The following is a 24,678-nucleotide window of genomic DNA, read 5'->3' as shown; positions in this document are numbered from 1 at the left end:
TATACCAGTATGGATAAAATTTAATTAGCATATTGCATTTTAAATCAATAATTTTCTGTGACTTTGCAGTCTTTATAACCTTTCTCTCTAATATTTGAAGAATAATCTAGCCTTAATTTTAATACTGTTGGATATTGTAATTTTAATATTTTGAGTTTTTGATATAATGATCATTGATATCTTTGTCATCTGCTTTCCTTCTACTAGAAATAACATAAGGTTAACCTCTAGTGATGTGATTATAGAATGGAAAGATATGAATTGAGAGAATTCTTGATTCATTTGCAAAATTATTTTTCCAAAGCTTAACATTTCACTGTGCTACTGCAGTATTTGCACAGACTATTTTTTTGCATATTTTCTAGAACCAAAAATGGTATCTACTTATATAAACCATTACTTTGTTTTACTTTTTATTCCTATGATTGCACATGAAATTGAATATTACATCTATGTTTATTTATTACTTTTCTTTACCTTTTTATTATTCTTGTCTCTTGGTATTTTGATAGTTTTCCTCTTAAATTGTATGAACTCTTAATTAACACTTTTGTCTCTGTAAATACCTTTCCAGTTTGTAGTTTTCCTTCTTATTTTTGACATGCAGTTTAAATTTTCATTAAGATTTTCATTTTATCCCTGAAAATTATGAATGAAATTTCACCTATGGTTTTATTTAGTTTTGTTTCATCCATATGAAAACTATGTTGTTTTCTCTAAAGTTGGGTTGATGTTCATTTTACTTCTGTTCCCAGCCCAGTGATGGTTAGAGCACTGTATGAGGCCATTCAGGTTATTTTGGGAGAATTCTTCTTATTAGAAAGCTCTTTACATTTAACTTTACATATATGCAACCCTCATTTTTCCTTGTGTAACAACAAATATATATGCTCGTTTTTTCATGACAGCTTTTCAGGTACTTCCAGATTGCTGTTTCGGTTTCTTTCTTGTACCAGGCTACACTTTTGTTGTTCCTTCAGCCATTCCCCATGTGTTTTGTTAAAACATTTAAGAACATACATTGCCAAAGAAAATATTTTAGGATTGTGAGATTCTCTGTGATACAAAAGGACTTTGGCTCTGCAATATATTTCTGGTATTGATTTTGCTAATTCTACAGGAACAAACTGTTTTCTGTCATTTTGGAGGCAGAAGAGTGAGATGATTGAGAACATTGGACTCTGAAGTTAGTCCAGTTTTGTCAAGCACTACCTCTATGACCTCAGTGAGGTCACTGAAACTCTCTAAGCCTTGATTTCCGTGTCTGTAACATGAGGAACTTAAAAATACCTAATATTGTTTTGAGAATTAATGAGGCAATACATATGAAGAATGTAATGTGGTTATGAATGCATAGTAGTTATCAATAATGGTGCTTACTAATCTAATTACACTGATGATTTAAGATACACACCTTACCTTGCAGTTATAAAAAGAGATGGCTTTAGAATTGGATACTCTGAATTCCAATTTCCTGACTTGTCGTTTGGTGATCTTGGGGAAGATATTTAAGTTGCAATTGAGTATTATATCTACCTTGTAGTGTTGGTATATGATATAGTGCCGGGGTCCAGCCCCGGCTGATCCAGGGTATTCGAAGGAGAGACAGCGTAGGCTAGGATCAGGATACAATAGCTTCAATTAGATATTAATTAGAGATATAATGAGTAATAGAATGAGGATAGCTCAGTAGGAAAATTCAGTGAAGAAAAGAGGCTGAAATAAGGATAGCTCAGTGAGGAAATTCAGTGGAGAAAAGAGGCTGAATAATTCAGCCAGAAGGTGAGAGAAAGAACGACATGGGGAGACCAAGTTTTGGTGAACAAGGCCCACACTTTATTTTCCAAAGTAGTTTTTATACCTTAAGTTATGCATAGAGGATAATGGGGGAAGGGATAGAGTCATGCAGTAAGCCAGGCTTTCTTCCTGCAAACTTATCATATGCAAAAGTTTAGGTGATTTGCATCATCTTCTGGCCCAGAGGCCTGTTAACATTTTAAGATCCTTTCTTCAGAAAACTTATTTTTCTCTAAAGGTGATTAGGCAGGCGCCACCCTCCAAAAGCATTAAAGTTGCATTCCTATAGGGCAAAGGTGTGGTGGACTACAACAAAAAAAGAATTAACTCAAGGGTCCAAGGTTACAAACATTAAAGCTACTACTTACACCAATTATATTAATCAATACACTGCCAGGGACACAGCAGGTAAGGGATATGGAGACTTAGCAGCAAACATTGGCCCAACAAGTGAAAAACCCTTCACCAATACAATTTCTAATCAATCTTTTAACTACTCAAAGGAATCTGTATTTAGACAGTTTAGAACATCTCATGCCTCTCACAGTTGGGAGGCTCTGAGCAATCACATGTGGCCGGAAAAACCTATTCAGGCAGGCTAGAGGACTTCCAAAGGAGTTTGTAGGTTGAAACACGGTCACACCCAGGAATTATTAACTGGGGCTGTAAGTTAACTCTTTTTTCAGAGAGAGGTAGTGGGGGACAGCCCCCCCAACCCCCCGTAAAGTCAGAGGTGTAGGTGAAAGCACAAAGCAGAAAGTAGGCAGACTCTGGTTTTGGGGGTAGATGCTTGAGAATTTCCAGGGGGATTCCTGAGGCTCGATCCTGCCTTTGCGTATGCCGAGCCTCCTTCCTTCTGACCTTTGCCATGGGCGGAGTTCCTCACCCTGGCTCCTGGCAGTGATAGACTTCCAGTTGAGCTATTCCAGATCCTGAAAGATTATGCTGTGAAAGTGCTGCACTCAATATGCAATATGCCAGGAGATGGCTCCCCGCAATATAGCACTTAGGTTTCTCGGTATTTAATAGGCACTCCATAAAAGACAGTTAACGTTGTTATACTTGATTACTGGTTAGTTAGTTTGAGCGGAGAAGGCGATGGCACCCCACTCCAGTATTCTTGCCTGGGAAATCCCATGGACGGAGGAGCCTGGTAGGCTGCAGTCCATGGGGTCATGAAGAGTCAGACAGGACTGAGCGACTTCACTTTCACTTTTCACTTTCATGAATTGGAGAAGGAAATGGCAACCCACTCCAGTGGTCTTGCCTGGAGAATCCCAAGGACGGGGGAGTCTGGTGGGCTGCTGTCTATGGGGTCGCACAGAGTCAGACACGACTGAAGCGACTTAGCAGCAGCAGCAGCAGCAGCAACAGCATATCTCAATAGCACACCAAGTCATCATTTTTTGTTGCAGCATTAGGTAAGTGTAAGCTTCCTAATGGGAGGGACTGGCAATGGGAAAAACTGGGTCTTGCCCTGATGAGCAGGGCCTTACTCAATAAAACTTTAATCCAGTTATTTGCTGATGAGTGGCACTGCATTCCCTCCCTGGTAGTTATTAGGCCTAGGGCCAACTTCAAGGCCAGATTCCCTGGAGATTCCTGAGATGGGAACCTGAGTTCTTATTTCTGGAGCTGAACTTCACGAACAGAACATGCAAACACTCACAGTTGCATGCAAGTGAATAGGATTTATTTTAAAAGAGAAAAAAGTACAAAGCTCTCAGCACAGACACTCAGTCAGTTCAGTTCAGTTGCTCAGTCATGTCCAACTCTTTGCAACCCCATAGAATGCAGCATGTTGGGCTTCCCTGTCCATCACCAACTCTTGGAGCTTGTTCAAACTCATGTCCTTTGAGTCAGTGATGCCATCCAACCATCTCATTCTCTGCCATCCCCTTCTCCTCCTGCCCTCAATCTTTCCCAGCATCAGGGTCTTTTCCAAGGAATCAGTTCTTTACATCAGGTGGTCAAAGTGTTGGCGTTTCATCTTCAGCGTCAGTCCTTCCAATGAATATTCATGAGTGATTTGCTTTAGGATTGACTGTGGCTTGATCTCCTTGCATAGACAGCATAAACACTGAGAGGGGGTAAATAGTCCCCCAGAAAGACAGGACTTACTGGCACTGATCTGTGCATTTTTGGTTGGCTCCTGTCCTTAAAATCTGTCATTTTTAACCAATCAGTTTAAAGATCACACTTTAACTTAACATCTTTATGGCCCTTGGATAGCAAGAAGATCAAACCAATCTATCTTAAAGGAAATCAGTCCTGAATATTCATTGGAAGGATGGATGCTGAAACTGAAGCTCCAATACTTTGGCCACCTGATGTGAAGAACTGACTCATTAGAAAATACTCTGATGCTAGGAAAGATTGAAAGCAGTAGAAGGGGATGACAGAGAATGAGATGGTTGGATGGCATCACCATCTCAATGGAGTTTGAGCAAGCTCCAGGAGTTGGTGATGGACAGGGAAGCCTGGCATACTGCAGTCCATGGTGTGGCAAAGAGTCACTACTGAGCAACTGAACTGAATGGTTTATATTGATCCTTAGATTACATTGCCACCCTTTATCGTGCCCCCTAGCCATTTAAAAGTAGACCAGATGTAAGGGCTAAAGATGAATGGATCACCAGTTGTTTTTCCCTCAAGCTTATGGAACAGATGTTAATTACTGACCTTTCCTGGATCTGAGTGCTGATAATTTATCAAACAAAGGACACATTTTAGGAATTCGGGACAAAATGTATAGTTTTAGGTTAATGGGGCGAGATGTTTATTGAAAACAGGACCGAGGTCTCAGAGTCCTACCCTGACTACCTAGCAATTTCTACCTCATTCCCAGTCCCTTTGTTGGATCCTCAGGAGGGGAAGCCTGACGTGGGTTTCAGAACTTTCACAACAGTGGGAGAACTTATTGGGTATTTTTGTTCACCAGTTTGTGGGGCACCCACCTGGCAGTATGGGATTTGATTTTATCACGCTGCTACTATCTCGCTGCAGCTTTGTCTTTGTGCAGCTTCTTCTTGTCTTTGGATATGGTGTATCTTTTTTGGTGGGTTCCAGAGTCCTCCTCTGACGGTTATTGAACAACTAGTTTAATTTTGGTGTTCTCTCAGGTGGAGATAAGTACATGTCCTTCTATTCTGCCATCTTAAACCAGAAGTCTCAATTTATTTTCATTTTGTTCTTTACATCTCTGTGTGTGTATTGCCTAATACTTTCTTTCCTTGCCTAACTTTCTCTTCCTTCTTTTCTTTCTTTAATTTTTTTAAATTTTTATTTTACACTATGTCTCAGCTTTAGAAATTTATATTATGTTTATTCAAAAAGTCAGCATTTATATAAGCTAAATATATAAAGTGAATGCCTATAAAATCTATAGTTTCCAAAAAAAATCTATAAAGAAATTGTGTACTGTAAATAACCATTTATACTACAAAAATGGTTTAAATGTATTAGTGTGTTAATATGAGTATATGTGTAAGAGAGAGCCAGGGGAGAGATAGACAGAGATACAGAGAGACAGAAAGACAGAGAGAGAATTTAACTGAGGAAACTTTGATAACATTGTACAAGACTCCTCCTGATTCTGTGTGAAGCAGAGTAATAGGCTTCCTATAATTAGGTCTTCAGGGCTTTATTTCTAGAGTCTCATAAGTTTTTACATATTTCATCTATGAAGCAATTTAAAATTTTGCACATAGGTTTAGAAACATCCTTTAGAACATTTAAATTGTGCCCCAAAGCCTGAAGCATGTTCTTCAGGTATTTGTGGATCTCCAAAATGGGGTCGTATTTCAGCCTGGGCTTCAGGGGCAAGTTGTCCTAATCCTAAAATTTATTACTAAATATTAATTTTCTTTCTATTTTGAAACTAGAGGAATCTAACAATTCTTTATTTGAACTAGAGGAATTTATCCTAGTTATCATACCTGCAACCTGCATATTTCTATAGATGTCGACAAATCAGTGAATTTCCATGGCAAAATGATTACTCATCAGTAGCTGCCTCTTTAGAGGTTCATGAAATGAGGAGTCATGAAAATTGGCTACATGTAAAAAATAAAGATAAAAATATTTATTGTTGCTCCAAACTAGAAAGAGAGTCAGAACCTGGTTTGAAGGTAAGTTATTGTAAAGACAAGAACCCAATCTTATCAACTACAAGCAAGAGTTAGACTGATGGGTTAAATGTGTCAAGTTTGAAATTAAGATGTTTTTCTCACTGAAGAGAGACTAAATATTGGAAATGGAATTTAAAGGTCTAGTCACTGAGAAGTAGTAGGGAAAAATAAAGACTTTTGAGATCACAAGAGCAGTTTAATATGCAAAGGCATTGAGCAAGGAACAGAATGGAATTTGCCCAGTAGTTATGAATTCCTTTGTGTCAGTGTGTAGCTTTTTAGAGTAGCACACAGTATTTGAATACTCTGTTATCATTTTTAGCTCATTAAGGCTCACTGCACAGTAGAGATGGAGAAGGAAATGGCAACTCACTCCAGTATTCTTGCCTGGAGCATCCCATGGACAGAGGAGCCTGGCGGGCTACAGTCCATGGGGTCACAAAGAGTCGGACATGACTGAGCAACTTCACTCACTCACTCACACAGTAGAGAGGGAACTCTGTGTTTTGTAGCATGAAATTCATAACAAAGAAGTCTTTCCTGGTCCCCTAGCAGCAACTCTGATACCTTTGGCTCAATCAACTGAGAACAAGATGAACTACATGCCAGATACTGTGCTAGGGACTCTTTGTGCAGAGAAAACATGTGAGGAGGAAAACTATGACCAATTTGCTTAAGGAAACCTCATATGTGATGATTTACCAAAGCAGTGAATAGCCAGAAAGAGACCTGACTGAGCATTATCCTGGTGTGTTTGCATGCACTCTTGGTGACTATTTTTAATATTTGTTTTTCTCTTATTAGGTTATAATTGTAAAAATGAGTGAATTTTCTATTTATTTTTTATGTTATAGGCTTGCTAAAAATTTTAACACAGTCTCAGTTAAAAAAAAAAAATCAGCCATCTTTTTAAGAGAAGGAAGATACTAATGCCTTCCTAAAATCCTATTTTTTTATGGAGTGAATTGAACCTTATGAATGATTTTTCCTATTTGCCACTCAATTTGCTGACATCCAAAGGTTCAGAGTGTGATAAAGGACTGGAGTGTTATATACTGTGATGAAGTGTATTAGAATTTTATGGTAAGATGAACATAATACCCTTTGCCAGAACACTGTGTGTGACATGATTAAACTTTTCAGCTGTATATACCTGGCCATGGAAAAGACGATGACTGGTTCCAAGATATAAAAAGACTCTAACAAAAGGACGAACCATGAAAGAGTGGCATAAAGGAAACTAACAGTGGAAACCATTATTGTGGTAATTGTATAATATATACTATCTCATTTAATCTTATCAACAAATATATGGTTCAGGTGCTATCTTTATTTTCATGCTATAGCTGGGGAAGGTGATGATCAGAAATATGCCCAGGCCACCCTGCTTAGTAAGGGGCAGAGATACCATTTAAACTAAGCCTACCTGCAAGGCCTGTGTTCCTAAGAATATCATGGAATATGTTTGGTAGAATATCATGTAGCATGGAGGCAGCTCATGGAACAAGGGTTTTTGTAGAGATGATTTTTACAGGTGTAGGTATAACCTCCATTATTCAATGAACTTCACGTGTATCTAATGCTCTTTGGGGTCTCAAGTAGTTTACACAGTAACCCAGAAAATCTGAAAAATTCTAACAAAATGTAAATTTTATAAAAAGCTACAAAATGTTAAGAGCTGGGGATAGGAGATGAGTTTATAATGGAGAAATGAAGTTGAGTTTGGAGTGATTCTGAGGTGATTAATTATGTCCAGAAATTGGGAAGGTAGACCTGAGATTCAGAGCAAAGTACCTTTTAAAGATAGATGGACAAAGAATTCTGAAGAGGGACAGCTCTTTGGACTTGTGAATGAAACAAGAATAATAGCTAACATTTATTGAGCTGTAATTTTGTTCCAGGAGTCTTACTAGCTCCTAAAGGTAGTAGCCCATTTAATGGAAAGGAAATGACTGGGGTAGAAGTATAGATTCTAAACCAGATCAGAGGATAGCTTGCAGTTTGATGGAGGGACAGGAGATCCATATGGGCCTGAAAATCCTAATGATACTACTGAAAGTATCTTGAATATTAAATTATGACCATATTTAAAGGACTTGTTAGTCTTTATTAATTCCCATTTAAGGTGTGATACTGAATAAGAAGAGTTTTTAACTGTATGTAGTTGTATCCCATGGCAGTGGATGGTTTGATGTAGTGTGCCATCAGAAAAGTGAAAGGAGAAAGGTTATACATCTCAAAGACAAGAACTCTTTAGTTTAAATGTAATTTATTTTATGGTAGGTATTATAGTCACAAGATTCAAAATGTTTAAAAGGTACTGAATAGCATACAGTAAACAGCCTCCCTTCCATTTCTGTTAATGAACTATTCATTTCCTTTCCTAGGGATAACAAGCTATTCCTGTTTATTTTTCTATAGGTATTCTACATAGGGGCAAAAAAATGTTGGTATGTGTGTGTGTGCACGTTTGTGTGTGTGTGTGTGTGTACAGACACATATAGTGACTCAGACGGTAAAGAGTCTGCCTGCAGTGCAAGGAGACCCAGGTTCAATCTCTGGGTCAAGAAGGTCCCCTGGAGAAGGGAATGGCAACCCACTCCAATATTCTTTTCTGGAAAACCCCATGGACAGAGGAGTCTGGCAGGCTTCAATCCATGGGGTCACAAAGAGTCAGACACATGAGCTACTAACACACATATATTTAAAATATTTATACACAAATGTTACTGTGCCTTATATACTGTTCTGAACATTTGTATGGCTGTCTAGTAATTAAACCATGTCCTGCTGCTGCTGCTGCTTCTGCTGCTGCTAGTCGCTTCAGTCGTGTCCGACTCTGTGCGACCCCATAGAAGGCAGCCCACCAGGCTCCCCCATCCCTGGGATTCTCCAGGCAAGAACACTGGAGTGGGTTGCCATTTCCTTCTCCAATGCATGAAAGTGAAAAGTGAAAGTGAAGTCGCTGAGTCTTGTCCGACTCTGCGACCCCGTGGACCGCAGCCTACCAGACTCCTTCGTCCATGGGATTTTCCAGGCAAGAGTACTGGAGTGGGTTACCATTGCCTCCTCCGAACCATGTTCTGCTGCTATTGTTGCTAAGTCGCTTCGGTCGTGTCCGACTCTGTGCGACCCCATAGACGGCAGCCCACCAGGCTCCCCCGTCTCTGGGATTCTCCAGGCAATAATACGTGACTCTTCGGCAACTCCGTGGACCATAGCCCAGCAGGCTCCTCTGTCCTTGGGATTTCCCAGGGAAGAATATTGAAGTGGGTTGCCATTTATTTCTCCAGGGGTTCTTGTCGACGACCACTGAGCCACCAGGGAAGTCAGTTCTGAATATTACTTTTCCACTTAATAGTTCCTGACAATCTTTCCATATCAATGCACAAAAAGTCTCTTAAACTTTTTAACAGCAGACCGGTATTTCATTATTTCTATGTCCCCTTCTCATAGCAATTTAATTTGCTTCCACATCTGCTATTACAAATGGTACTTTAATGAATCAGTTTTTAAATAAATTACTTTACATATGCACAGGCATAATTGTGTGGTAATTACCTAGCGGTAAATTCTGTAGTCAAAGGTTATATGCATGCCTTTATGATTCTGTTTAACACTGCCAATTTGTCCTCCACAGAGGATGCACCAATTTATGTGTTCACTGAGAATGTATAAGAGTGCCTGTCTCCTTACCTTTAGAAGGCAAGGTCATTAGAAATGAAACCATGGCTCGTCCCTGTAAGACATCAGTGCAGTGCTACCTAGAGGATAAGTCACAGTGAGCAATATTATTTCTCTGAGCAGAAGTTCTTTAGGAATTTGGTCACTAAGTTTCTTAAACATTCCTTTCAACATATATGGGACTTCCCTGGTGGCTCAGACAATAAAGCGCCTGCCTACAATGCGGGAAACCTGGGTTCAATCCCTGGGTCGGGAAGATCTCCTGGAGAAGGAAATGGCAACCCACTCCAGTATTCTTGCCTGGAAAATCCCATGGATGGAGAAGCCTGGTGGGCTACAGTCCACAGGGTTGCAGAGAGTTGGACAATTTTCTATACATATACATATATATATATATATATATATATAATATATCTCACCCGAAGAGAATTCATATTTTTTGTTGACATTTGCGACATGGATCAAGTAAATAGAACCAAAAATATATAACTTTAGAATTACAGGTCACATTTTTTTATCATAAAAAATGAATTAGATATAATAAAATGGAATAAAAATATCTGATCACTAGGTATACATATCTAGATAACATTTGGATTAAAGACAGAAGGAGAAAAAAATTATCTGGAAACCAGTAACAAGAACCTTTCATAGCAAAATCCAAGTCTATAGTAAAACAAAGTGTTTTAAATGACTCAGAGCTAGAAAGAGGATAAAGATAAAATATTAAGAAATATTTTTTCTTATTTCATGCAATTATAAAATGCCAAATAAGCCTAAAGAAATTTACAAACACAAAAACATACATTAATGAAACAAAATGGAAAGGACAGATCTCTCCAAAAACATTAAAATTTTTTTTTTGGAGAAAACTTATAATATGGGAAAACCTCTTGTGAAACTCATGAAAAGAAAAATCAATTAAAAATCACAATTAAAAAGTAGATAGAACTACTCATAAGGGGAGACTACAGAATTATGAAGAATTGTAAACTAATAGATATACTTTTGTCACAGAAATGAATAATTTCCCTTCAAAATATAAAGAATTAAAGTGCTCTCAAATCACCATATTAAACCTATTTTGGTCTGATGTTTCTTTTGAAATATGAGTGTTGTCTATTAAATTACAAGATACTCTAGACTGTGAGTCAAGTTCTCTGCAAATAAACAATTAAGTTTGAACTCCACAGCCATACGGCTTGGATTCAAGTTCTGGCTCAACCACTTATTTAGCTATGACCTTGACCTTGACCTTAAGCAAATTACTTATTTTCTTCCTTTTTTATAATGAAAATGACTATGCTAATAATAGGAATAATTGCCTAATAGGGTTGCTTCTCAGACTAAATGAGGTAATGTACAAATAAAATAATTAGTAGAGTAAGAAATATTAGTCATTTGGTCCTTGGCTGTATTCATTTATTCAACAAATATTTCTGAACCTCTTATCTCTTTTTGTCTGTTATATTGTAGGTACTGGTATTGTAGAATTAAATAAGAAAAAGTCCCTGCCTTAATGAATTTTTCATGCTAATGGACAAGTCAGATAATAAGCATAGCAGTATAACATGGAACAGTGACAAGATCATTAATCTATTGTGTGGGGGTTTGTTGTTGTTTAGTCACTAAGTTATGTCCAACTCTTTGTGACTCCATGGACTGTAGCCCACCAGGCTCTTCTGTCCATGAGATTTTCCAGGCAAGAAGATTGGAGTGAGTTGCCCTTTCCTTCTCCAGTGGTGGTTTGTAGCCAATAAAAATAGTTTATTTTTCATTTACACATAATGCAATAATCGAATTTACTTTAAACTCTAGTTAACTTGTGGTAACAAACATGACCAAAAGCTCAGGCTTCAGCAAGGAAGACTTGGGTTTGAATCTTACCTCTGCTCTAAATTTACCTTTAATTAAGTTTACTTAATATTTTTGCTTTGATTTATTTATTGTAAAATGTGGATGATGATACCTCTCTCTCAGAACCTTGATGAGATTCAATAAATTACATGGCATATTGCTTGTAGCTTGAAATACGTTCTTTTCTCTTCCCTTCCCCCTCTCTATTCTATTTGGCCCACTTTATTTCTTTTCTTCTTTCTTTGGTCTATTCCTTTTTATATGTTCTTTTCTTCCTATGAGTATATGGTACTTCTACATTGGTTCATAGTTGAATATAACCATAGTAGAATACATATTTTATCTTAACACATTCTAATGTATTACAGGTGAAAAAGAAACCATACAATGGAATGGGAAAACCAAACCATTCTGGTGGAATTTTTTCTGAAGGGGCTTTCTGGTTATCCAAGGCTTGAGCTACTCTTTTTTGTGGTAGTCTTAATAATGTATGTGGTCATCCTTCTGGGAAATGGTACCCTTATTCTCATCAGCATCTTAGACTCCCACCTTCACACCCCTATGTACTTCTTCCTGGGGAACCTCTCCTTCCTGGACATCTGCTACACCACTGTCTCCATTCCCCCCATGCTGGTGAGCTTCCTCTCAGAAAAAAAGACCATCTCCTTCCCTGGCTGTGCTGTGCAGATGTTCCTTGGCTTGGCTCCTCTGTTTGTAACCTTCAATCTGTAAAAAAATCACCTTTGTCATTTTATTTCTTCCTTTTATTTAAAATATTGATTTATTTGGGTCTGTTGGATCTTAGTTGCAGCATGTGGGATATTGCAGCACATGAACTTTCTAGTTATGGCATGTGGACTCCAGAGCTCACAGTCTCAATAGTTGTAGCACTCAGGCTTACTGGGCTTGGTTGTCCCAGGTATGTGGGATTTTAGTTCCCCAACCAGAGATTGAACCCATGTCCCTTTCACTGCAAGTCAGATTACCAACCATAAAGGAAGTCCCTCTTTCTTCTTGATCTGAGTTGCACACTTCAGATTTTCATCTTAGACTTTAATGTTTATTTTAATATTACATCTCTTTTCTCTGTAACTGCTATCATATTAGCCTCTGAATTTTAAATTTTATTTAGTTTTGATTATGTTTATTTTAGAATTAAAAAACTTTGACATACTAAGTTACTTGGTTTTATTTCTCTTTGATTGCTTTAGCTTTCTAATGCTAACAAAAATCCCATAATAGTTAATTGTTCATTTTTATTTAGATTTTAAAATATTCTTGTTTTTCTATCTTTCCTTTAATTTTTTTTAATCTTGTATTTATTTTCACTATAAGGAAGGCATAAATTTCTCCCCTTATATTTCACAAATGAGGCAGTGAGGACCATTATACAGACTGCTGCTGCTGTTGCTGCTAAGTCGCTTCAGTCTTGTCCGACTCTGTCCAACCACATAGAAGGCAGCCCACCAGGCTCCTCTGTCCATGGGATTCTCCAGGCAAGAACACTGGAGTGGGTTGCCATTTCCTCCTCCAATGCATGAAAGTGAAAAGTCAAAGTGAAGTCGCTCAATCGTGTCCAACTCTTAGTGACCCCTTGGACTGCAGCCTACCAGGCTCCTCTGTCCTTGGGATTTTCCAGGCAAGAGTACTGGAGTGGGGTGCCATTGACTTCTCCAATTATACAGACTACCATAACACAAAGAGAGAAATTGACTCTATTTCTCTTGAGTCCTTTCTATTTCTATCTCTATCTCCTTGAAATGTTGTTTTAACTCTATTAGTAATTTTTTGAGAATGTTCTTTAAGAAATGTGAGTTAACCATTAGTTAATCACTCCCAGATCCTACATATAACTAAAAAAAGGAAAAAAAAAAAGACCTAACTGACTTCCTCTTGGAATGGTATGCTTTCTGAAACTGTACAGGGAATAAAATGAGCTCCTGGGAGTTTCTTTTCTGAAAAGTTTATATATATATATATATTATTTTTTGTGTTATTCTTTTACATTTACTTTCTTCATCATGATGGTCAATGAGAAGCTGCCCCCAAAGATTTTTTTTTGAAAAATGAGATCATGGTTTTTTCACTGGTTTTCAGGTTTTTCAATAGTTGGATTGAATGTTGGTCATTATGCACCCTCCCAGAAAGTGGAAACACCATATGGAAGATTGGTCTTTCTTTGGGAACAGAGACTAGCAATTTTTAAATTTTATTTGACTTTATTAGGACAGAAAAATGTGCCATTCAGAGGGAGATAGAATACAGAAGTATGAGGGAATAGTTGTTTTTAGAAACTTCTGGTTGTGGCTAATCATTTCTTATTCCTGATCACTATTTAGGCTTCATTGCTAGTCATTTGTGCCTGTTCTTCAGTGTCATCAATGTTGATGTGGTTCTTTTTTCCAGTTTGTTTTATGCCATGTGTGGATTATTTTCCCTTTGTTCCCTGAGCTATAGCTGGCTCTGGACTTCTTTTTACTAAGTGAAAATTTGAGGAAAAGTTGACTCATTGGAAAAGACTCTGATGCTGTGAGGGATTGGGGGCAGGAGGAAAAGGGGACGACAGAGGATGAGACGGCTGGATGGCATCACTGACTCGATGGATGTGAGTTTGAGTGAACTCCGGGAGTTGGTGTTGGACAGGGAGACCTGGCGTGCTGCAATTCATGGGGTCGCAAAGAATCAGACACGACTGAGCGACTGAACTGAACTCATAAGGAAATATCAATGCAGAAAAGGAAACAAGAAAACCTTAATTAGACATCTCTTTCTTCCTAACCTCAACCATAAGGAAGACTTTTTATCATCTAACTCTCTTCTTATCCCTGGTCTCCTATTATATTAATAGAGTTCACTGTGCCTCAGATTAGAATATCTTAAGTGTATTATCACCCTGAGTTCCAAGGGTATAAGATATTGTCAGAGATTGATTGTTTTCCTAGCTTGACTACATGGACTTAGATCTGGTCATTGGAAGTGATCAGGTGTAACCCAAAGTAGTTTCCATCAGCCATGGCCAAACAGTACTGTTTTAGGGTGCTGGTAGCGAAATATGATGCCAATATTTTGTGTGTGAAACATCCTGTGGTCTTGGAACGTGATGACCCTAATGGAAACAACCTTGGAATGGTGGCCATATCTTATGATTTGCTCAGAACTAGTCTAATTAATACCAGCTGCTACAGTGTAATTAGTAATTACTCATTTCATGTCAAAAGTGTCCTAGTTTCGATCATCTAATTTATGGGCACATTAAACAGTAGGGCCTATTTGAGACAATGTAAGAATCAGTGTCAGACTTTATTTTTTTGGGCTCCAAAATCACTGCAGATGGTGACTGCAGGCATGATATTAAAGGATGCTTACTTCTTGGAAGAAAAGTTATGACCAACCTAGATAGCATATTCAAAAGCAGAGACATTACTTTGCCAACAAAGGTCTGGCTAGTAAAGGCTATGGTTTTTTCAGTGGTCATGTATGGATGTGAGACTTGGACTATGAAGAAAGCTGAGCACTGAAGAATTGATGCTTTTGAACTTGGTGTTGGAGAAGACTCTTGAGAGTCCCTTGGACTGCAAGGAGATCCAACCAGTCCATTCTGAAGGAGATCAGCCCTGGGATTTCTTTGGAAGGAATGATGCTGCAGCTAAAACTCCAGTACTTTGCCTACCTCATGCGAAGAGTTGACTCATTGGAAAAGACTCTGATGCTGGGAGGGATTGGGGGCAGGAGGAGAAGGGGACGATAGAGGATGAGATGGCTGGATGGCATCACTGACTCGATGGACATGAGTCTGAGTGAACTCCAGGAGTTGGTGATGGACAGGGAGGCCTGGCATGCTGCGATTCATGGGGTCACAAACAATCGGACACACTGAGCGACTGAACTGAACTGAACTGAAGAATCAGATTCCAGGGGAGTGATAGGCATAGCAGATCATAATACTGTGATAGCAGTATCCTGAGGGGAAGGAGGTGGACATATATTCAGCACATGTGAGATACTCCCAGGGACTCTTCAAGTTAATTGGGAAAGTCATTCATCACATTTGGAGATAGTCCACTAGAAAACATGCTACAAAATAGATTTTGAGTTGTCACTGAAAATTATGTAATGCCTATCCATAATAATAACTTTATGGATCTATGAACATTCAGGCAGTAATTCACTAGAATAGACATTATTTCTTGCAGCTACTCATTAGGATACTAATACTGTGTCATCTGTTTGTTTAAAAAGTGTTATTTTCTTCATTATAGAGGGACTGATAACCAACTCATCTAAAATGATATGTAAGCATTAAATAACAAGTAAAAAATATGAGTCCAAAACAAAGAAACTTTGTTTTCCCACTGAAAATGTTAGTTTTTCATCAGAAAATCACTTTAAAAAATAATTAAAATATTTAAAAATACAATTTAAAAGGTTATATAATATTTAGTTATTACTAAATATTGGCTATATTTTCCATGTTGTAAATACATATTTCTAGCCTATGTTATACTCAGTAGTTTCTATCTCCCACTTCCGTGCCCATATATCCTGCCCCACTCACTACCACTGGTAAGCCCTCATTTGTTCTGTTTGTTGTTGTTCAGCTGAGAAGTCACATCCAACTCTTTGTGACCCCATGAACTGCAGCACGTCAGGCTTCCTTGTCCTTCACTATCTCCTAGAGTTTGATCAAACTCATGTCCACTGAGCTGGTGATTCCATCCAACCATCTCATCATCTGTTGCCCCATTTTCCTTCCATCCTCAATCTTTCCCAACATCAGGGTAGAGGGGAGATCTAGATCTGTGAGTCTGCTTCTTTTCTGTTACATTTACTACTTTGCTGTATTTTTTAGGTTCGATGTATAAGTGATATCATGTCACTTTTCTTTCTTTTTCTGACTTGTTTCACTTAGCATAATGCCCTCTGAGTCCATCCATATTGCTGCAAAAGGCAAATCTTTTATCTAAGTGTAAGGCCAGATACTACACAAATCCTAGAGGAAAACATAGGCAGAACACTCTTTGACATAAATTGCAGCAATAATTTTTTTGGATGTGTATCTTAAAGTAAAGGAAATAAAAGCAGAAATAAAAAAATGGGGCCTACTTAAACATAAAGGCTTTTGCACAGTGAAGGAAACCATCAGCAAAATGAAAAGACTGCTTAGTGAATAGGGGAAGATATTTGTAAATCATATGACTGATAAAGGATTAATATCCAAAATATATAAATGAATCATACAGCTCAACCTCAAAAAAGAAAACAACCTAATTTAAAAATGAGCAGAAGAACTGAATAGATATTCTTCAAGAGAGGAAATGCAGATGGCCAACAGGTACATGAAGAGATACTCAACCTAGCTAATTATCAGGGAAATTCAAATCAAAATCATAATGAGATATCACCTCCCACATGTCAGAATGGCTACCATCAAAAAGAACATAAATAACAAATGTTGATGAGAATGTAGAGAAAAGGGAACCCTTGTACACTGTTAGTGGCAATATAAATTTGTGCAGCCACCATGGAAGACAATATGGAAATTTCTCAAAAAACTAAAAATAGAACTACCATATGAGCTAGCAATTCTACTCCTGGATATACATCCAGAAAACACAAAAACTCTAATTCAAAAAAGATATGTGCACCCCAATGTACATAGTGGCACTATTTGCCAAAGCCAAGACTGTATATTGTCATCCTGCTTATTTAACTTATATGCAGAGTACATCACGTTAAATGCTGGGCTGGATGAATCAAAAGCTGGAACAAAGATGCTGGTAGAAATATCAACAACCTTAGATATGCAGATGTTACCACTTTAATGGCAGAAAGCAAAGAGAAACTAAAGAGCTTCCTGATGAAGGTGAAAGACGAGAGTGAAAAAGCTGGCTTAAAACTCAGTATTCAAAAATGAAGATCATGGCATCTGGTCCCATCACTTCATGGCAAAGAGATGGGGAAAAGTGGAAATAGTGATAGATTTTATTTTCTTGGGCTCCAAAATCATTGCAGATGGTGACTGCAGCCATGAAATTAAAAGGTGCTTGCTCCTTTGAAGAAAAGTTATGACAAACCTAGACAAGTATAATTATTTTTTAACAAATTAGATTGCTTCTGAATGAGTCAGGATATGAGGAGCTAAGGTTCTAGAGAGAGTTAAACCTACCAAGACATTCTATTTTGAACTGATGGGATGCCAAGTTTCTGAATTAAGGAAGTTAAATGATCTCAACAGGTATAATTCATTTGCCACATGAAGCACTTGCTAATTTTTAGTCTTCCCAGAGTGAGAGTGCTGGCAATTGTGCAAAAGGAGGTTAAATGTGTTCGGATAGGTTTTACTGAGAAGCCTGGTAGGCTACAGTCCATGGGGTCGCAGAGTCAGACACGACTGAGCAACTTTGCTTTCACTTAGGTTTTATCAGTCCCACAGTGGGTATGAGATAAAAATTGAAGTCCATTGACTCTTGAAAGGGAAATCTCCCTTGTACAAACTCCAAGTTCTCAGTTTGGAACCTAGAGGGATAAATCTAAAGTAGGAGGTGAAACAGATTTTTGGCCAACTTCTACAAAACCTGAAATCCATCTCTACCTTGTCTCAGTGACTCTTTGGATTAAAGCAGTCTTTCTCAATCTAGGCTTGTATCAAAGGATAAAGGAAATTCTCTTTGTATAAATTAAACATCATCCAGGGATTATATGTTTTTTATGTATGAAAACTGGTAAGATATACGATCAAAAGATGAAAACAGATGATTGAAAGTCTCTCAGGATGATCCAAATATAGAAGTTACCAGACCTATTTGAAAATAACCAGTGTTAACATGTACCTTTACATACATTACAAGATGACGAGTTCACTAGAGCATTTGATATTATATTAAAACATCAAGTAGATATTATGGAGCTGAAAAAATACAGCCAGAATGAGGAACTAGAGATGGATTTACCACACTTAGACACAATTGAAGAAAGGCTTAGCAAATTGAAAGGTTAATCAGTAGAAATATCCAGACTGATGTATGGAGAAAAAAAGAATGGAAAATACAGAAAGGACTGTAAGAGCTTGTATGGGTCATGTTGGAAAAGACTAGTATGTATAGCTGAACACTGAGGGGGAGAGGAAAAAGGGGAAATGGGGTAGAAAAGAAATTGGCTAATGAATTTCTCATGATTTTCTCAAACTTATGGAAGACATCAAGCCTTAAACTCAAGAAGATCTATAATGTTAAGAAGGGTAAATAAAAAGAAAGCCACATTTAAGAATCTCTTTGTAAAATTTTAGAAAACCAATAATACAAATGAATATAAAATTCATTCAAAGTAAATAATAGACATTTTTCCTCAAAGAAGTAGAGCCCAAGAAAACAATCTAGAGCCAAAATCTCACCTTGTGGCCATTTAAAAGTGGAATAAGAATGTTTTATCTTCTATTACTCTGATAACTGAGATAATTGTAGAGATTGCTGAAAATGAATGGGTCACATTACAAGCTCAGAGGCTATTTGGGATGGCATCTCTACAGTTCTATTAATTGGAATGTTTGCTATATAGTTCAAGGGCCATCGGCAGAGGAATGGAATAGGCAAATAGTGCCCTCTAGTTCTGCTTGCACAGATATTTCTCAAGAATCAGGCCTTTTACTTAGCCAAGTGCCTTGAAATAATCACAAAAATTTTACTATTGTTTTTTTTTAGCCTGAATTTCTTAATTGAACTTGGAGAATTATACCCAGGAGAAATGGAAACTTTCTTAACTTCTTTAGGTTTCAGAATGACAAAGTTAAATTGTTAAGGGAGTTGGAAGGTCCCTAAAAGCAGTAGGAGACTTCAGTAGTGAAGTTCTAGGGATTGCCCTTTGGAAGATTTTTGGAGAAAATCATAGGGTATGATTTCGGCAGAACAAATCTTCATATCATTATTTATCTTAAGAAATTATTAAACAGTTTTTAATTAACATGAGCTATGTATGTGACACAGTGAGTCAGGCAAGATTTGGGTTGATTTTTTTTGCAAACTAGGAACATCCATGTCCTTTTCTAGTGCAATCTTCTGAGTAAAAATACCTCTGCACAACCTGCTTTAATACAGTTTTCATAGAATACTATCAAAATTGCAAGTTTTAGAATCTTTTACTCTTTTGAGCACTACACTAGATCTCAAGAAAGACTTTGCTGAAGATCACCTTTAAATATTGAAGCACACTAACCAAAAGTGAAGATGTGCATTCTGTGTGCTGAGGTAAATGGGAACAGGCATTTGCCATCTCCTTCTGTAATCTCAGATTTTCAAAATTTATTAATAGGTCTTATCTATGGCAGGAAACCAGAATAAAGATATTTACTTTTAAAAGAAACACTAGTTGGTAGGAAAAATATTGAGATGAAGAAATGAGTTTTGAAGGTGGGATAAAACTTTTGACTATGTGTGTTCCAGAGTTTCTCATTTGCCTAGACAAGTCCATTGAACTCCCTCAAGTATATGTCAACTATTTTTTTGCATTTAAAATTTTTTATTGATGTATAGTTGATTTACAATATGTGTCAGTGTCTAGTGTATGGCAAAGTGATTCAGTCAAATATATCCACATATTCTTTTTCATTATGGTTTATTATAGGATTTACATATATTATAGTTCCCTGAATTATCTGTCAATTTTAAAATGAGAAGGTTGGGTTAGGAGTTTAGAGTCTATTCTGGCTCTGACATTTAGAAAGAAAGAGAGGGATTTGTTGAAAAAAAGTTTAATTATCTTAGCATTGTAATCAGAAATCATTTTAGAGAAAGAGAAAATATGAAGTGACTTGGAGTAGGTGAGACCCTGACAAAGATCTCAGATAAGAATGAGGGAATGAGTGGGACTCCATCTGGATGAGAAAAGGAGAAGACTTCATTGTTTTGTTTCTAAAAGTAGACAGAAGAGCAGGTGAAGGGAGAGGGAACACGAGGGCCCAGAGCCAGAAAAAGAAAACTGAGTGCTGGGTGGGGAAAACCCAATGGAGAAACCCTCAGTGGAGTGGAGGTATATTCCGACCAAAGTGGATGTTAGAGACCAGACGTGTCTAACTTTTGCCTTTCTGGAAATGATTGGTAAAGTGTTTCATTTTCATACATGGATTGGAGGTTGAAATGTTAATAAATTTTGAAAAATGTGCTATGTTTTACAAATCTGAGCCAATGGGCCAGCACTGCAGCAGCATAGAGGCAATTATGCTTCAGGAGAGCAGGGAGAACATGAAATCATAAACCACTATTGTGATTCTGAGAAACATTAAAGCGATCATGGAATTGGGGTTATGGAGGGAGAAGTCAAAGCAAGTTAATCTAGATCTTGCAAATCTGCACAAGATAGAAGCTATTACCCTTCAGTTGTGTCCAATTCTTTGTGACCCCATGGATCGTAGCCCATGAGACTCCTCTGTTCATGGCATTTTCTTGACAAGCATACTGGTGGGGTTTGCCATACACTCCTCCAGGCTTTCTTCTTTTCCCATGAATCAAACTTGTGTCTCTTGGATCTCTTGCATCACTAGCAGATTCTTTACTGCTGAGCCACCAGAGAGCCAGTAAAATCATGTTTCAAAGAAGTCAAGGGATTTGCTAAATTTTGCATGCCAGTAAATAGCATGGTTGGTTTCAGAGCTTAAAATCTCACACTCTGAGGACAGTGCTTTAATTCCTTACAGAAGATGACTTTTTGGAAAGTATTTCTTCCTCTTCTAAGAGCACAAGTGATCATTGTCCTTTTCACATCTCACTGTATATCAAATACTTAAAACTAAGAGCTAATCATTTTGTTTCTTAATTCAACTGGTTTCTTTAAGATCAGAGAAATGATCAGAGAAATGTGCAGATGTATATAACAAGTTCAGAGGTCTTCAGGCTTTTATGTTGACACAGAGAACCAAAGTGGAAATGCATTTATCTTAACACATATCAAAAACTTGCCATGTTCAAAGCTGCCATGTGTAATTAAAAATCTTAAACATGACTTACTGCTTTGCTAGTATTGTGAGGAACAATCTTCACAAGCTCAGCATCCACTGCAGCAGCAATAGGGATGTGCATATCTGGGTATAGTCAGTGTGATATACTTGAATAACGTAACTGTGTACAAAGAATCAAGCTGTACTTATGATTTATGGCATACAGTTTTGATAACTAATTGAAATATTCAAGAAAGTTAAGATTAGAGCCGGGAAGGAGAGGTACTTCAGATAGATAATTGCATATTAACATATATAAAAAATAAATTTACATGCTAAAAATGTGGACCCACAGAGTGATTGTTTTAGACCAGAAGGTAGAAGTAGAGTGTTGGAAGATGAGATCAGAGAAGTAGGCAATGATGAGAATGTGAGGCTTGTGTAATTTGTGACTGAATTTGTTTGAACTCTATTTTGAAAGACAGTGGTTTTCAAACATACTTCCATATGTGATCAGTTGTGAGATATATTGTAAATAATTTGCTTTACATTATAAATTACTTACCTTTGTAATAAAGGATGGGTTCAAGATTATTCCATAGTCACAAATGCCTTCTTGAAGACAGATATCACATAGTGTTAGAGTGAGTGGACTCTTGCTGATCTCCTGTTTATATTCCTTAGTGTGTGGCATTTCCATCTGTTGTTGTTGTTGTTGTTGTTTTTTCCCATATAATGTGAAACTTTTTGGAGTGCAACCAAAACCTTTCCTGTTTCAACTTTTACAACCACAAAAAAATGTTTCTTTGCCCAGAAACTTCTTCTGATCTTTAACTTAACCTAGGCCAGTTCATATTTTGATTAAAACAAATCTCAAAATATCTTACAAAGCAATGCCCCTGACATAGGTTAGCATTTGTCTCTGTGTTTGCCTAGTATCTTGGGGCATATGTATATCATGTTATTGTAACTTTTAATTTACTTTAGTGTGTCCTTTATTTGATTTTGATTTGCCTGAGAGAAGAACTTGTATAACCTCACTCTAGATTCTCAGTGCCTTAGAGTGTATTCAGTACACTCTAAGTGTACACTCTAAATGATTAAATATTGCTAGTAATATTGGAAGGCAACGCTCCCTTTAAAGTTCCTCCAACAAAAACTCCTTGAAAAGTTGGTAGAGTGTAACTTTTAAACATAGGCCATGTGTACTTTTATTCACTAATACAGATGAACAAAGAAGAATAAAATGGACAAGACAAATGCAACAGTCATTTCTAATTTTATTTTTCTGGGATTTACTCTCTATCCCAAAGTTGAAATCACCATATTTGTGCTGTGCTTACTGATGTAGTTGATCACCTTACTGGGTAATATTATTCTGATCTCGGTTAGTGTCCTGGATTCTGACCTACACACACCCATGTATTTCTTCCTCAGCAACCTGTCATGTCTGGACATCTGGTATACTTCTTCTGCCCGGACTCCAAAGCTGGCAAATTTCATTTCAGGGAAGAACACCATCTCATTCTCAGGGTGTGCTGCTCAGATGTACTTCTCTCTGGCCATGGGCTCCACTGAGTGTGTGCTCCTGTCTGTGATGGCGTATGACCGATATGTAGCCATCTGCAAGCCCCTGAGATACCCCGTCATCATGAACAAGAAGATTTGTGTTCGGATTGCAGCTGGCTCGTGGGTGACAGGCTCCTTCACTGCCCTGGTGGGAACTGTGTCTGTTGCAGCCGTCACTGTGTGGAAGTGGTGTCATCGATCATTTCACTTGTGAGATTCTGGCCGTCCTGAAACTGGCTTGTGTAGACACCTCCAAGGTGACGTTAATCATTCTGGTGATCAGTGTACTTCTTCTTCCTATGCCAGTGCTCCTCATTTGTATTTCTTATGCATTCATCCTCTCTAGCATCCTAAGAATCAGTTCATTGGAAGGTCGAAGCAAAGCTTTTCCAACATGTGCAGCCCACCTGAGTGTAGTGGTTTTATTCTATGGGACAGCTCTCTTCATGTACCTGAAGCCATCAACTATGGATTCACAGAAAATAGATAAATTAATAGCCTTGGTATATGCTGGCTTAACCCCATGTTGAATCCTATCATTTATAGTTTATGGAACAGAGAATTGAAAGTGGCTGTGAAAAAATTGCTGGTTAGGAACTCTCTTTGTGCTCTTTCAGTCTCTAGTAGCACATAATATCTGTAAATATTAAGGGTATTTAGTGCTTTCTATATATATCAGGAGATAATTGGGGTAGACACTCATTTTTAAATGTGATGTTTAATTTTCTAAGTCTCTTTTTTGACTAAGCACTGAGAGTCTAAGTGATATCAATGTATCATACATAATTTTATATGATCTTAAACAAATAGTCTCATGATGACAAATTCTAATTTTTATTTGGGGTTATAGGGTTAAATATAATTATTTTTGTTGGCTTAGTGATATTTTTATTTCTTTCTAAAATTTTTAAAACTTGAAATACATGGATTAATATTGTTTCAAGTCTGTAACAAAATAATTCAGTTATGTGTATGTGTGTGTATTCTTTTTCAGATTCTTTTCCAAAGTAGGTTATGATAAGATATTGAATATATTTCCCCATGTTTATAGTAGGTCCTTGTTACTTATCTGTTTTGTATGTAGTATCAGCTAACTGGGTATCTATTAACCTCAGGCTTCTCTGGTTACTCAGTGGTGAAGAATTTTCCTGACAATGCAAGAGGCACAGTTTCTATCACTGGGTCGAGAAGATCCCCTAGAAAAGGAAATGGCAACTCACTCCAGTATTACTGCCAGGGAAATCCTACAGACAGAGGAGCCTGGGGGGCTATAAAGTCTATGGGGTTGCAAAAGAGTGAGACACAACTTAGTAACTAAACAAAAACAACAGTCAATTAGTCTCAAATTCTCAATTTATCCATCATCCTCCTTTCTTTTTTGGTAATGATAAGCCTGTTTTCTGTATCTGTGAGTCTATTTTGTAAATAAATTCATTTTTATCATTTTTTGTAGACTCCACAAATTGATGGTATCATCTATTTGTCTTTCTCTAATTTATTTCACTTAGTATAATTATTTCTAGGTCCAACCATGTTACTGCAAATGACATTGTTTTATCCTTTTTATAGTTGAGTAACACTACAGTGTATATGTATTCCACATCTTCTTTATTCATTCATCTGTCAGTGGACACTTAGGTTGCTTCCCTGTCTTGCCTATTGCAAATATTGCTGTTATGAACATTGGGGTGCATGTATCTTTTTGAATTAGCATTT

At 37.4% G+C, this 24,678-nt stretch overlaps 1 pseudogene; it reads left to right on the top strand.

The window, feature by feature from the left end:
- Nucleotides 1–2,781: 2,781 nt before the first annotated feature.
- Nucleotides 2,782–24,384, top strand: LOC129651022 (olfactory receptor 13F1-like; annotated as a pseudogene).
- Nucleotides 24,385–24,678: the final 294 nt, after the last annotated feature.

This window comes from Bubalus kerabau, chromosome 4 (assembly GCF_029407905.1).
Source record: "Bubalus kerabau isolate K-KA32 ecotype Philippines breed swamp buffalo chromosome 4, PCC_UOA_SB_1v2, whole genome shotgun sequence".
Taxonomy (NCBI): Eukaryota; Metazoa; Chordata; class Mammalia; order Artiodactyla; family Bovidae; genus Bubalus; species Bubalus kerabau.
Note: the sequence above shows the minus strand (reverse complement) of the source record. Positions and strands in the feature narration are given on the sequence as shown.